Here is a 15,903-nt window from a genome sequence, read left to right as displayed (position 1 = left end):
TGTTTAACACGTTGATGCCGTTCTAGCAACATGTTAAAAATGCCATTGACTTCTAAAAATGCTAGAAACATGTTAAAACATGCTAGCAATACTTAGCTAATTCAATGAAACAGGATGTTGTTGTTACTCAAGAAGGCAATGTCCAATCTGCGCCAAACTTCACACTTTTGATAAGCGTTCTGTCCTGAACACATGACCATGCTCATTCAGTTACAGTCATAGCACCGCCTGCTGGCAACAGGAAGTGACATGTTAAACACTGTTGTGGACTCCTGATAACATATAAAAAAGTGCCAGCAAGTGCTAAACATGCTAACAACATACTAGAAACATATTAGCAAACACTTAGCTAAGTGCTAAAGCATGCTATTGCTGCAATTAAATATGAATTTGCTGTAACACAGGCATGGAATGTCCAATCTGCCCCAAACTTAAAGGGATAGTTCACTTTGAAATTAATTTTTGATATGTTTTAGCTTACCTCAAGGGCATCCAAGATGTAGGTGTCTTTGTTTCCGCAGTAGTTTCAATTTTGATATTTTTAGGTCAAACCGTTCTTGTCTGTCAGTCATATAATGCAGGTCTATGGTCACTGTCTCAAAACACAAGCACAGAGTCCAAATTAAAACAATTCCCCATCGTCCAAATGAAACAATTCCCCATCATAAGTACACATTGATGGCCTAAGACACGAAACGAGCGGTTTGTGTGAGAAAACGAACAGTATTTATATAGTTTTTAGCTCTTGAAAACAGCACACGTCCAAATGGTCTGACGGCGCGGGCGAGTATAGATATATACATAGATGTCACCTTGGCTACTGCAGTTCATTGGAACGAAACCGTAGCAAAGCGACATCTAGTGTATATATCTATGCGGGTATAGATGTATACACTAGATGTCGCCTTCGCTACTGCAGTTCATTGGAACGAAACCGTAGCCAAGGCGACATCTATGTATACATCTATACTCGCCCGCGTCGTCAGACCATTTGGACGTGTGCTGTTTTCAAGAGCTAAAAACTATATAAATACTGTTCGTTTTCTCACACAAACCGCTCGTTTCGTGTCTTAGGCCATCAATGTGTACTTATGATGGGGAATTGTTTCATTTGGACGATGGGGAATTGTTTTAATTTGGACTCTGTGCTTGTGTTTTGAGACAGTGACCATAGACCTGCATTATATGACTGACAGACAAGAACGGTTTGACCTAAAAATATCAAAATTGAAACTACTGCGGAAACAAAGACACCTACATCTTGGATGCCCTTGAGGTAAGCTAAAACATATCAAAAATTAATTTCAAAGTGAACTATCCCTTTAATATGTAACATGCAAGAAACATGCTAGCAACACCTAGCTAAGTTCTAAAGCATGCTAGAAATGCTAAAGGAAGTTGTTGTAACTTAGGCATACAATGTCCAATCTACCCCAAACTTCAAACGTTTGATAATAGTTATCTCCTGAACACAAGTCCATGCTCATATTCAGATATAGTCATAGCGCCGCCTGCTGGCAACAGGAAGTGACGTTTAACACTATTCTGGACTCCTAATAACATATAAAAAAGTGTCACCAACTGCTAAACATGTTAGCAACATACTAGAAACATGCAATCAAATACTTAGCTAAGTGTTAAAGCATCCTATTACTGCAATTAAATATGAATTTGCTGTAACTCAGGCATTCAATGTCCAATCTACCCCAAAATTAATATGTAATATGCTAGAAACATCATAAAACATGCTAGAAATGCTAAAGGAAGTTGTTGTAACTCAAGCATACAATGTCCAATCTGCCCCAAACTCCACATGTTTGATAAAAGTCCTGCACTGAACACATCTACATAGCGATATTCAGATATAGACATAGCCCCACCTACTGGCAACAGAAACTGACATGGTTAACACAGTAATGCAGTACTAACCACATAACTATTGTGTACTAAGCATGCTAAAAACATACTAAACATGCTAGCAACTACTATATATACCTCCTTAAATGCACATTTTCCAACCATGCTCTGTCTTCCTAAAGCCACCGGGTGGCGGCGGCACGGGTGCGAGGGCCCTTTCATCGCTGCTTGCAGCTTTAATTAGGGCCCGAGCACCGATGGTGTGAGGACCCTCTTGGAATTGCTCTGTTTATTATTAGGGCCCGAGCACCGATGGTGTGAGGACCCTCTTGGAATTGCTCTGTTTATTAGGGCCCGAGCACCGATGGTGTGAGGACCCTCTTGGAATTGCTCTGTTTATTATTATTATTATTATTAGGGCCCGAGCACCGATGGTGTGAGGACCCTCTTGGAATTGCTCTGTTTATTATTATTATTATTATTAGGGCCCGAGCACCGATGGTGTGAGGACCCTCTTGGAATTGCTCTGTTTATTATTATTATTATTATTATTATTATTATTCTTCTTCTCCGCATTGAATTGCATTTTTGAGGGCCTAAACATGCGCGAAAACTCACGAAACTTTGCACACGCGTCAGAACTGGCGAAAATTTACATCTGATATAGGTTTCAGAATTGGACGGGGCAAAACGGCTCGATAGCGCCACCTATAAAAGTTCAACGGAGTGCGCCTCCCGCAACGTTCCACGTACGTGCACGAAATTCGGTACATACATGTAATGACCTAATACCTACAAAAAAGTCTCTTGGAGCATAGCCCTAAACACAACAGGAAGTCAGCCATTTTCAACTTCCTCTCAGATTTTTGTGCAGTTTTTGCCATTTTCAGGCCTCGTACTTTAACGAACTCCTCCTACAGTTTTAATCTGATCATCTTCAAATTTGGTGAGTGTAATCTTAAGGCCTTTGCGACGTTAAATTGCGAAGATCTTGAGTTTTCGTCGAAGGGCGGGTCCTCGGCGGCCTGACAAATTTCGATGTTTCGCCATGAAACAGGAAGTTGCTGTAACTCAGGCATGGAATGTCCAATCTGCCCCAAACTTCACACGTTTGATAAGAGTTCTGTCCTGAACACATGACCATGCTCATATTCAGTTATAGTCATAGCGCCACCTGCTGGCAACAGGAAGCGACATGTTTAACACTGTTATGGACTCCTAATAACATATAAAAAAGTGCCAGCAAGTGCTAAACATGCTAACAACATACTAGAAGCATGCTAAAACATGCTAGCAAACTCTTAGCTAAGTGCTAAAGCATGCTATTATTGCAATTAAATAGGAATTTGCTGTAACTCAGGCATGGAATGTCCAATCTGCCCCAAACTTCACACTTTTGATAAGCGTTCTGTCCTGAACATATCTACATGAGAATATTCAGTTATAGTAATAGCGCCACCTACTGGTAACAGGAAGTGTCATGTTTAACACGTTGATGCCATTCTAGCAACATGTTAAAAATGCCATTGACTTCTAAACATGCTAGAAACATGTTAAAACATACTAGCAATACTTAGCTAAGTGCTAAAGCATGCTAATTCAATGAAACAGGATGTTGTTGTTACTCAAGAAGGCAATGTCCAATCTGCGCCAAACTTCACACTTTTAATAAACGTTCTGTCCTGAACACATGACCATGCTCATATTCAGTTATAGTCATAGCGCCACCTGCTGGCAACAGGAAGTGACATGTTTAACACTGTTATGGACTCCTAATAACATATAAAAAAGTGCCAGCAAGTGCTAAACATGCTAACAACATACTAGAAGCATGCTAAAACATGCTAGCAAACTCTTAGCTAAGTGCTAAAGCATGCTATTATTGCAATTAAATAGGAATTTGCTGTAACTCAGGCATGGAATGTCCAATCTGCCCCAAACTTCACACTTTTGATAAGCGTTCTGTCCTGAACATATCTACATGAGAATATTCAGTTATAGTAATAGCGCCACCTACTGGTAACAGGAAGTGTCATGTTTAACACGTTGATGCCATTCTAGCAACATGTTAAAAATGCCATTGACTTCTAAACATGCTAGAAACATGTTAAAACATACTAGCAATACTTAGCTAAGTGCTAAAGCATGCTAATTCAATGAAACAGGATGTTGTTGTTACTCAAGAAGGCAATGTCCAATCTGCGCCAAACTTCACACTTTTAATAAACGTTCTGTCCTGAACACATGACCATGCTCATATTCAGTTATAGTCATAGCGCCACCTGCTGGCAACAGGAAGTGACATGTTTAACACTGTTATGGACTCCTAATAACATATAAAAAAGTGCCAGCAAGTGCTAAACATGCTAACAACATACTAGAAGCATGCTAAAACATACTAGCAAACACTTAGCTAAGTGCTAAAGAATGATATTACTGCAATTAAATATGAATTTGCTGTAACTCAGGCATGGAATGTCCAATCTGCCCCAAACTTCACACTTTTGATAAGCGTTCTGTCCTGAACACATGACCATGCTTATATTCAGTTACAGTCATAGCGCCACCTGCTGGCAACAGGAAGTGACATGTTTAACACTGTTATGGACTCCTAATAACATATAAAAAAGTGCCAGCAAGTGTTAAACATGCTAACAACATACTAGAAACATGCTAAAACATGCTAGCAAACTCTTAGCCAAGTGCTAAAGCATGCTATTATTGCAATTAAATAGGAATTTGCTGTAACTCAGGCATGGAATGTCCAATCTGCCCCAAACTTCACACTTTTGATAAGAGTCATGGCCTGAACACATCTACATGAGAATGTTCAATTATAGTAATAGCGCCACCAACTGGCAACAGGAAGTGACATGTTTTAACACGTTGATGCCGTTCTAGCAACATGTTAAAAATGCCATTGAGTTCTAAACATGCTAGAAACATGTTAAAACATGCTAACAATGCTTAGCTAAGTGCTAAAGCATGCTAATTCAATGAAACATGACTTTGTTGTTACTCAAGAAGGCAATGTCCAATTTGCACCAAACTTCACACGTTTGATAAGAGTTCTGTCCTGAACACACATCCAAGCTCATATTCAGTTATAGTCATAACGCCACCTACTGGCAACAGAAACTGACATGGTTAACACAGTAATGCAGTACTAACCACATAATTATTGTGTACTAAGCATGCTAGAAACACACTAAACATGCTAGCAACACTTAGCTGAGTCATGAAGCATGCTATTATCACCATTATACAAAACATTTTGTAACTGACTTTGACATACTCTTACTATATATACCTCCTTAAATGTACATTTCCCAACCATGCTCTGTCTTCCTAAAGCCACCGAGTGTTGATGGCACGGGTGCGAGGGCCCTTTCATCGCTGCTTGCAGCTTTAATTATTATTATTATTCTTCTTCTCCGCATTGAATTGCATTTTTGAGGGCCTAAACATGCTCGAAAACTCACGAAACTTTGCACACGCGTCAGAACTGGCGAAAATTTACATCTGATATAGGTTTCAGAATTGGACGGGGCAAAATGGCTCGATAGCGCCACCTATAAAAGTTCAACGGAGTGCGCCTCCCGCATCGTTCCACGTACGTGCACGAAATTCGGTACATACATGTAATTACCTAATACCTACAAAAAAGTCTCTTGGAGCGTAGCCCTAAACACAACAGGAAGTCAGCCATTTTGAACTTCCTCTCAGATTTTTGTGCAGTTTTTGCCATTTTCAGGCCTCGTACTTTAACGAACTCCTCCTACAGTTTTAATCTGATCATCTTCAAATTTGGTGAGTGTAATCTTCAGGCCTTTGCGACGTTAAATTGCGAAGATCTTGAGTTTTCGTCGAAGTGCGGGTCCTCGGCGGCCTGACAAATTTCGATGTTTCGCCATGAAACAGGAAGTTGCTGTAACTCAGGCATGGAATGTCCAATCTGCCCCAAACTTCACACTTTTGATAAGAGTTCTGTCCTGAACACATGACCATGCTCATATTCAGTTATAGTCATAGCGCCACCTGCTGGCAACAGGAAGTGACATGTTTAACACTGTTATGGACTCCTAATAACATATAAAAAAGTGCCAGCAAGTGCTAAACATGCTAACAACATACTAGAAGCATGCTAAAACATGCTAGCAAACTCTTAGCTAAGTGCTAAAGCATGCTATTATTGCAATTAAATAGGAATTTGCTGTAACTCAGGCATGGAATGTCCAATCTGCCCCAAACTTCACACTTTTGATAAGCGTTCTGTCCTGAACACATCTACATGAGAATATTCAGTTATAGTAATAGCGCCACCTACTGGTAACAGGAAGTGTCATGTTTAACACGTTGATGCCATTCTAGCAACATGTTAAAAATGCCATTGACTTCTAAACATGCTAGAAACATGTTAAAACATGCTAGCAATACTTAGCTAAGTGCTAAAGCATGCTAATTCAATGAAACAGGATGTTGTTGTTACTCAAGAAGGCAATGTACAATCTACCCCAAACTTCACACGTTTGATAAGAGTTATCTCTTGAACACATGTCCATGCTCATATTTAGTTATAGTCATAGCGCCACCTGCTGGCAACAGGAAGTGACGTTTAACACTGTTCTTGACTCCTAATAACATATAAAAAATGCCAGTAGGTGCTAAACATCCTACCAACATACTAGAGACATGCTGAAACATACTAGCAAACACTTAGCTAAGTGCTAAAGAATGATATTACTGCAATTAAATATGAATTTGCTGTAACTCAGGCATGGAATGTCCAATCTGCCCCAAACTTCACACTTTTGATAAGCGTTCTGTCCTGAACACATGACCATGCTTATATTCAGTTACAGTCATAGCGCCACCTGCTGGCAACAGGAAGTGACATGTTTAACACTGTTATGGACTCCTAATAACATATAAAAAAGTGCCAGCAAGTGTTAAACATGCTAACAACATACTAGAAACATGCTAAAACATGCTAGCAAACTCTTAGCCAAGTGCTAACGCATGCTATTATTGCAATTAAATAGGAATTTGCCGTAACTCAGGCATGGAATGTCCAATCTGCCCCAAACTTCACACTTTTGATAAGAGTCATGGCCTGAACACATCTACATGAGAATGTTCAGTTATAGTAATAGCGCCACCTACTGGCAACAGGAAGTGACATGTTTAACACGTTGATGCCGTTCTAGCAACATGTTAAAAATGCCATTGAGTTCTAAACATGCTAGAAACATGTTAAAACATGCTAACAATGCTTAGGTACGTGCTAAAGAATGCTAATTCAATGAAACATGACTTTGTTGTTACTCAAGAAGGCAATGTCCAATTTGCACCAAACTTCACACGTTTGATAAGAGTTCTGTCCTGAACACACATCCATGCTCATATTCAGTTATAGTCATAACGCAACCTACTGGCAACAGAAACTGACATGGTTAACACAGTAATGCAGTACTAACCACATAATAATTGTGTACTAAGCATGCTAGAAACAGACTAAACATGCTAGCAACACTTAGCTGAGTCATGAAGCATGCTATTATCACCATTATACAAAACATTTTGTAACTGACTTTGACATACTCTTACTATATATACCTCCTTAAATGTACATTTCCCAACCATGCTCTGTCTTCCTAAAGCCACCGAGTGTTGATGGCACGGGTGCGAGGGCCCTTTCATCGCTGCTTGCAGCTTTAATTATTATTATTATTCTTCTTCTCCGCATTGAATTGCATTTTTGAGGGCCTAAACATGCGCGAAAACTCACGAAACTTTGCACACGCGTCAGAACTGGCGAAAATTTACATCTGATATAGGTTTCAGAATTGGACGGGGCAAAACGGCTCGATAGCGCCACCTATAAAAGTTCAACGGAGTGCGCCTCCCGCAACGTTCCACGTACGTGCACGAAATTCGGTACATACATGTAATGACCTAATACCTACAAAAAAGTCTCTTGGAGCATAGCCCTAAACCCAACAGGAAGTCAGCCATTTTGAACTTCCTCCCAGATTTTTGTGCAGTTTTTGACATTTTCAGGCCTCATACTTTAACGAACTCCTCCTACAGTTTTAATCTGATCATCTTCAAATTTGGTGAGTGTAATCTTAAGGCCTTTGCGACGTTAAATTGCGAAGATCTTGAGTTTTCGTCGAAGGGCGGGTCCTCGGCGGCCTGACAAATTTTGATGTTTCGCCATGAAACAGGAAGTTGCTGTAACTCAGGCATGGAATGTCCAATCTGCCCCAAACTTCATACGTTTGATAAGAGTTCTGTCCTGAACACATGACCATGCTCATATTCAGTTATAGTCATAGCGCCACCTGCTGGCAACAGGAAGTGACATGTTTAACACTGTTATGGACTCCTAATAACATATAAAAAAGTGCCAGCAAGTGCTAAACATGCTAACAACATACTAGAAGCATGCTAAAACATGCTAGCAAACTCTTAGCTAAGTGCTAAAGCATGCTATTATTGCAATTAAATAGGAATTTGCTGTAACTCAGGCATGGAATGTCCAATCTGCCCCAAACTTCACACTTTTGATAAGCGTTCTGTCCTGAACATATCTACATGAGAATATTCAGTTATAGTAATAGCGCCACCTACTGGTAACAGGAAGTGTCATGTTTAACACGTTGATGCCATTCTAGCAACATGTTAAAAATGCCATTGACTTCTAAACATGCTAGAAACATGTTAAAACATACTAGCAATACTTAGCTAAGTGCTAAAGCATGCTAATTCAATGAAACAGGATGTTGTTGTTACTCAAGAAGGCAATGTCCAATCTGCGCCAAACTTCACACTTTTAATAAACGTTCTGTCCTGAACACATGACCATGCTCATATTCAGTTATAGTCATAGCGCCACCTGCTGGCAACAGGAAGTGACATGTTTAACACTGTTATGGACTCCTAATAACATATAAAAAAGTGCCAGCAAGTGCTAAACATGCTAACAACATACTAGAAGCATGCTAAAACATGCTAGCAAACTCTTAGCTAAGTGCTAAAGCATGCTATTATTGCAATTAAATAGGAATTTGCTGTAACTCAGGCATGGAATGTCCAATCTGCCCCAAACTTCACACTTTTGATAAGCGTTCTGTCCTGAACATATCTACATGAGAATATTCAGTTATAGTAATAGCGCCACCTACTGGTAACAGGAAGTGTCATGTTTAACACGTTGATGCCATTCTAGCAACATGTTAAAAATGCCATTGACTTCTAAACATGCTAGAAACATGTTAAAACATACTAGCAATACTTAGCTAAGTGCTAAAGCATGCTAATTCAATGAAACAGGACTTTGTTGTTACTCAAGAAGGCAATGTACAATCTACCCCAAACGTCACACGTTTGATAAGAGTTATCTCTTGAACACATGTCCATGCTCATATTTAGTTATAGTCATAGCGCCACCTGCTGGCAACAGGAAGTGACGTTTAACACTGTTCTTGACTCCTAATAACATATAAAAAAAATGCCAGTAGGTGCTAAACATCCTACCAACATACTATAGACATGCTAAAACATACTAGCAAACACTTAGCTAAGTGCTAAAGAATGATATTACTGCAATTAAATATGAATTTGCTGTAACTCAGGCATGGAATGTCCAATCTGCCCCAAACTTCACACTTTTGATAAGCGTTCTGTCCTGAACACATGACCATGCTTATATTCAGTTACAGTCATAGCGCCACCTGCTGGCAACAGGAAGTGACATGTTTAACACTGTTATGGACTCCTAATAACATATAAAAAAGTGCCAGCAAGTGTTAAACATGCTAACAACATACTAGAAACATGCTAAAACATGCTAGCAAACTCTTAGCCAAGTGCTAAAGCATGCTATTATTGCAATTAAATAGGAATTTGCTGTAACTCAGGCATGGAATGTCCAATCTGCCCCAAACTTCACACTTTTGATAAGCGTTCTGTCCTGAACACATCTACATGAGAATATTCAGTTATAGTAATAGCGCCACCTACTGGCAACAGGAAGTGTCATGTTTAACACGTTGATGCCATTCTAGCAACATGTTAAAAATGCCATTGAGGTCTAAACATGCTAGAAACATGTTAAAACATGCTAGCTAATGTTAAAACATGCTAGCAATACTTAGCTAAGTGGTAAAGCATGCTAATTCAATGAAACAGGATGTTGTTGTTACGCAAGAAGGCAATGTCCAATATGCGCCAAACTTCACACTTTTAATAAACGTTCTGTCCTGAACACATGACCATGCTCATATTCAGTTACAGTCATAGTGCCACCTGCTGGCAACAGGAAGTGACATGTTAAACACTGTTGTGGACATATAAAAACATATAAAAAAGTGCCAGCAAGTGCTAAACATGCTAACAACATAGTAGAAACATGCTAAAACATGCTAGCAAACACTTAGCTAAGTGCTAAAGCATGCTATTGCTGCAATTAAATAGGAATTTGCTGTAACACAGGCATGGAATGTCCAATCTGCCCCAAACTTCACACGTTTGATAAGAGTCATGGCCTGAACACATCTACATGAGAATATTCAGTTATAGTAATAGCGCCACCTGCTGTCAACAGGAAGTGACATGTTTAACACTGTTGTGGTCTCCTAATAACATATATAAAAGAGCCAGCAAGTGCTAAACAGGTTAGCAACATACTAGAAACATGCTAGCAAACACTTAGCTAAGTGATAAAGCATGCTATTACTGCAATTAAATAGGAATTTGCTGTAACTCAGGCATGGAACGTCCAATCTGCCCCAAACTTCACATGTTTGATAAGAATCATGGCCTGAACGCATGCCTATGCTCAAATTCAGTTATAGTAATAGCGCCACCTACTGGCAACAGGAAGTGACATGTTTAACACGTTGATGCCGTTCTAGCAACATGTTAAAAATGCCATTGAGTTCTAAACATGCTAGAAACATATTAAAACATGCTAGCAATACTTAGCTAAGTGCTAAAGCATGCTAATTCAATGAAACAGGACTTTGTTGTTACTCAAGAAGGCAATGTACAATCTACCCCAAACGTCACACGTTTGATAAGAGTTATCTCTTGAACACATGTCCATGCTCATATTTAGTTATAGTCATAGCGCCACCTGCTGGCAACAGGAAGTGACGTTTAACACTGTTCTTGACTCCTAATAACATATAAAAAAATGCCAGTAGGTGCTAAACATCCTACCAACATACTAGAGACATGCTAAAACATAATAGCAAACACTTAGCTAAGTGCTAAAGAATGATATTACTGCAATTAAATATGAATTTGCTGTAACTCAGGCATGGAATGTCCAATCTGCCCCAAACTTCACACTTTTGATAAGCGTTCTGTCCTGAACACATGACCATGCTTATATTCAGTTATAGTCATAGCGCCACCTGCTGGCAACAGGAAGTGACATGTTTAACACTGTTGTGGACTCCTAATAACATATAAAAAAGTGCCAGCAAGTGTTAAACATGCTAACAACATACTAGAAACATGCTAAAACATGCTAGCAAACTCTTAGCCAAGTGCTAAAGCATGCTATTATTGCAATTAAATAGGAATTTGCTGTAACTCAGGCATGGAATGTCCAATCTGCCCCAAATTTCACACTTTTGATAAGAGTCATGGCCTGAACACATCTACATGAGAATGTTCAGTTATAGTAATAGCGCCACCAACTGGCAACAGGAAGTGACATGTTTAACACGTTGATGCCGTTCTAGCAACATGTTAAAACATGCTAACAATGCTTAGCTAAGTTCTAAAGAATGCTAATTCAATGAAACATGACTTTGTTGTTACTCAAGAAGGCAATGTCCAATTTGCACCAAACTTCACATGTTTGATAAGAGTTCTGTCCTGAACACACATCCATGCTCATATTCAGTTATAGTCATAACGCCACCTACTGGCAACAGAAACTGACATGGTTAACACCGTGCAGTACTAACCACATAATTATTGTGTACTAAGCATGCTAGAAACAGACTGAACATGCTAGCAACACTTAGCTGAGTCATGAAGCATGCTATTATCACCATTATACAAAACATTTTGTAACTGACTTTGACATACTCTTACTATATATACCTCCTTAAATGTACATTTCCCAACCATGCTCTGTCTTCCTAAAGCCACCGAGTGTTGATGGCACGGGTGCGAGGGCCCTTTCATCGCTGCTTGCAGCTTTAATTATTATTATTATTCTTCTTCTCCGCATTGAATTGCATTTTTGAGGGCCTAAACATGCGCGAAAACTCACGAAACTTTGCACACGCGTCAGAACTGGCGAAAATTTACATATGATATAGGTTTCAGAATTGGACGGGGCAAAATGGCTCGATAGCGCCACCTATAAATGTTCAACGGAGTGCGCCTCCCGCAACGTTCCACGTACGTGCACGAAATTCGGTACATACGTGTAATGACCTAATACCTACAAAAAAGTCTCTTGGAGCATAGCCCTAAACACAACAGGAAGTCAGCCATTTTGAACTTCCTCTCAGATTTTTGTGCAGTTTTTGCCATTTTCAGGCCTCGTACTTTAACGAACTCCTCCTACAGTTTTAATCTGATCATCTTCAAATTTGGTGAGTGTAATCTTAAGGCCTTTGCGACGTTAAATTGCGAAGATCTTGAGTTTTCGTCGAAGGGCGGGTCCTCGGCGGCCTTACAAATTTTGATGTTTCGCCATGAAACAGGAAGTTGCTGTAACTCAGGCATGGAATGTCCAATCTGCCCCAAACTTCACACGTTTGATAAGAGTTCTGTCCTGAACACATGGCCATGCTCATATTCAGTTATAGTCATAGCGCCACCTGCTGGCAACAGGAAGTGACATGTTTAACACTGTTATGGACTCCTAATAACATATAAAAAAGTGCCAGCAAGTGCTAAACATGCTAACAACATACTAGAAGCATGCTAAAACATGCTAGCAAACTCTTAGCTAAGTGCTAAAGCATGCTATTATTGCAATTAAATAGGAATTTGCTGTAACTCAGGCATGGAATGTCCAATCTGCCCCAAACTTCACACTTTTGATAAGCGTTCTGTCCTGAACACATCTACATGAGAATATTCAGTTATAGTAATAGCGCCACCTACTGGCAACAGGAAGTGTCATGTTTAACACGTTGATGCCATTCTAGCAACATGTTAAAAATGCCATTGAGGTCTAAACATGCTAGAAACATGTTAAAACATGCTAGCTAATGTTAAAACATGCTAGCAATACTTAGCTAAGTGGTAAAGCATGCTAATTCAATGAAACAGGATGTTGTTGTTACTCAAGAAGGCAATGTCCAATATGCGCCAAACTTCACACTTTTAATAAACGTTCTGTCCTGAACACATGACCATGCTCATATTAAGTTACAGTCATAGTGCCACCTGCTGGCAACAGGAAGTGACATGTTAAACACTGTTGTGGACATATAAAAGCATATAAAAAAAGTGCCAGCAAGTGCTAAACATGCTAACAACATACTAGAAACATGCTAAAACATGCTAGCAAACACTTAGCTAAGTGCTAAAGCATGCTATTGCTGCAATTAAATAGGAATTTGCTGTAACACAGGCATGGAATGTCCAATCTGCCCCAAACTTCACACGTTTGATAAGAATCATGGCCTGAACACATGTCTATGCTCAAATTCAGTTATAGTAATAGCGCCACCTACTGGCAACAGGAAGTGACATGTTTAACACGTTGATGCCGTTCTAGCAACATGTTAAAAATGCCATTGAGTTCTAAACATGCTAGAAACATGTTAAAACATGCTAGCAATACTTAGCTGAGTGCTAAATGATGCTAATTCAATGAAACATGACTTTGTTGTTACTCAAGAAGGCAATGTCCAATTTGCACCAAACTTCACACGTTTGATAAGAGTTCTGTCCTGAACACACATCCATGCTCATATTCAGTTATAGCCATAACGCCACCTACTGGCAACAGAAACTGACATAGTTAACACCGTAATGCAATACTAACCACATAATTATTGTGTACTAAGCATGCTAGAAACAGACTAAACATGCTAGCAACACTTAGCTGAGTCATGAAGCATGCTATTATCACCATTATACAAAACATTTTGTAACTGACTTTGACATACTCTTACTATATATACCTCCTTAAATGTACATTTCCCAACCATGCTCTGTCTTCCTAAAGCCACCGAGTGTTGATGGCACGGGTGCGAGGGCCCTTTCATCGCTGCTTGCAGCTTTAATTAGGGCCCGAGCACCGATGGTGTGAGGACCCTCTTGGAATTGCTCTGTTTATTATTATTATTATTATTATTATTATTATTCTTCTTCTCCGCATTGAATTGCATTTTTGAGGGCCTAAACATGCTCGAAAACTCACGAAACTTTGCACACGCGTCAGAACTGGCGAAAATTTACATCTGATATAGGTTTCAGAATTGGACGGGGCAAAACGGCTCGATAGCGCCACCTATAAAAGTTCAACGGAGTGCGCCTCCCGCATCGTTCCACGTACGTGCACGAAATTCGGTACATACATGTAATTACCTAATACCTACAAAAAAGTCTCTTGGAGCGTAGCCCTAAACACAACAGGAAGTCAGCCATTTTGAACTTCCTCTCAGATTTTTGTGCAGTTTTTGCCATTTTCAGGCCTCGTACTTTAACGAACTCCTCCTACAGTTTTAATCTGATCATCTTCAAATTTGGTGAGTGTAATCTTCAGGCCTTTGCGACGTTAAATTGCGAAGATCTTGAGTTTTCGTCGAAGTGCGGGTCCTCGGCGGCCTGACAAATTTCGATGTTTCGCCATGAAACAGGAAGTTGCTGTAACTCAGGCATGGAATGTCCAATCTGCCCCAAACTTCACACTTTTGATAAGAGTTCTGTCCTGAACACATGACCATGCTCATATTCAGTTACAGTCATAGCGCCACCTGCTGGCAACAGGAAGTGACATGTTTAACACTGTTATGGACTCCTAATAACATATAAAAAAGTGCCAGCAAGTGCTAAACATGCTAACAACATACTAGAAGCATGCTAAAACATGCTAGCAAACTCTTAGCTAAGTGCTAAAGCATGCTATTATTGCAATTAAATAGGAATTTGCTGTAACTCAGGCATGGAATGTCCAATCTGCCCCAAACTTCACACTTTTGATAAGCGTTCTGTCCTGAACACATCTACATGAGAATATTCAGTTATAGTAATAGCGCCACCTACTGGTAACAGGAAGTGTCATGTTTAACACGTTGATGCCATTCTAGCAACATGTTAAAAATGCCATTGACTTCTAAACATGCTAGAAACATGTTAAAACATGCTAGCAATACTTAGCTAAGTGCTAAAGCATGCTAATTCAATGAAACAGGATGTTGTTGTTACTCAAGAAGGCAATGTCCAATCTGCACCAAACTTCACACTTTTGATAAGCGTTCTGTCCTGAACACATGACCATGCTTATATTCAGTTACAGTCATAGCGCCACCTGCTGGCAACAGGAAGTGACATGTTTAACACTGTTATGGACTCCTAATAACATATAAAAAAGTGCCAGCAAGTGTTAAACATGCTAACAACATACTACAAACATGCTAAAACATGCTAGCAAACTCTTAGCTAAGTGCTAAAGCATGCTATTATTGCAATTAAATAGGAATTTGCTGTAACTCAGGCATGGAATGTCCAATCTGCCCCAAACTTCACACGTTTGATAAGAATCATGGCCTGAACACATGTCTATGCTCAAATTTAGTTATAGTAATAGCGCCACCTACTGGCACCAGGAAGTGACATGTTTAACACGTTGATGCCGTTCTAGCAACATGTTAAAAATGCCATTGAGTTCTAAACATGCTAGAAACATGTTAAAACATGCTAGCAATACTTAGCTAAATGCTAAAGCATGCTAATTCAATGAAACAGGACTTTGTTGTTACTCAAGAAGGCAATGTACAATCTACCCCAAACTTCACACGTTTGATAAGAGTTATCTCTTGAACACATGTCCATGCTCAT

The sequence above is a fragment of the Scardinius erythrophthalmus genome (assembly GCF_964197995.2).
Source record: "Scardinius erythrophthalmus genome assembly, contig: HAP1_SCAFFOLD_55, whole genome shotgun sequence".
NCBI lineage: Eukaryota > Metazoa > Chordata > Actinopteri > Cypriniformes > Leuciscidae > Scardinius > Scardinius erythrophthalmus.
This window is presented reverse-complemented; position numbering follows the sequence as displayed.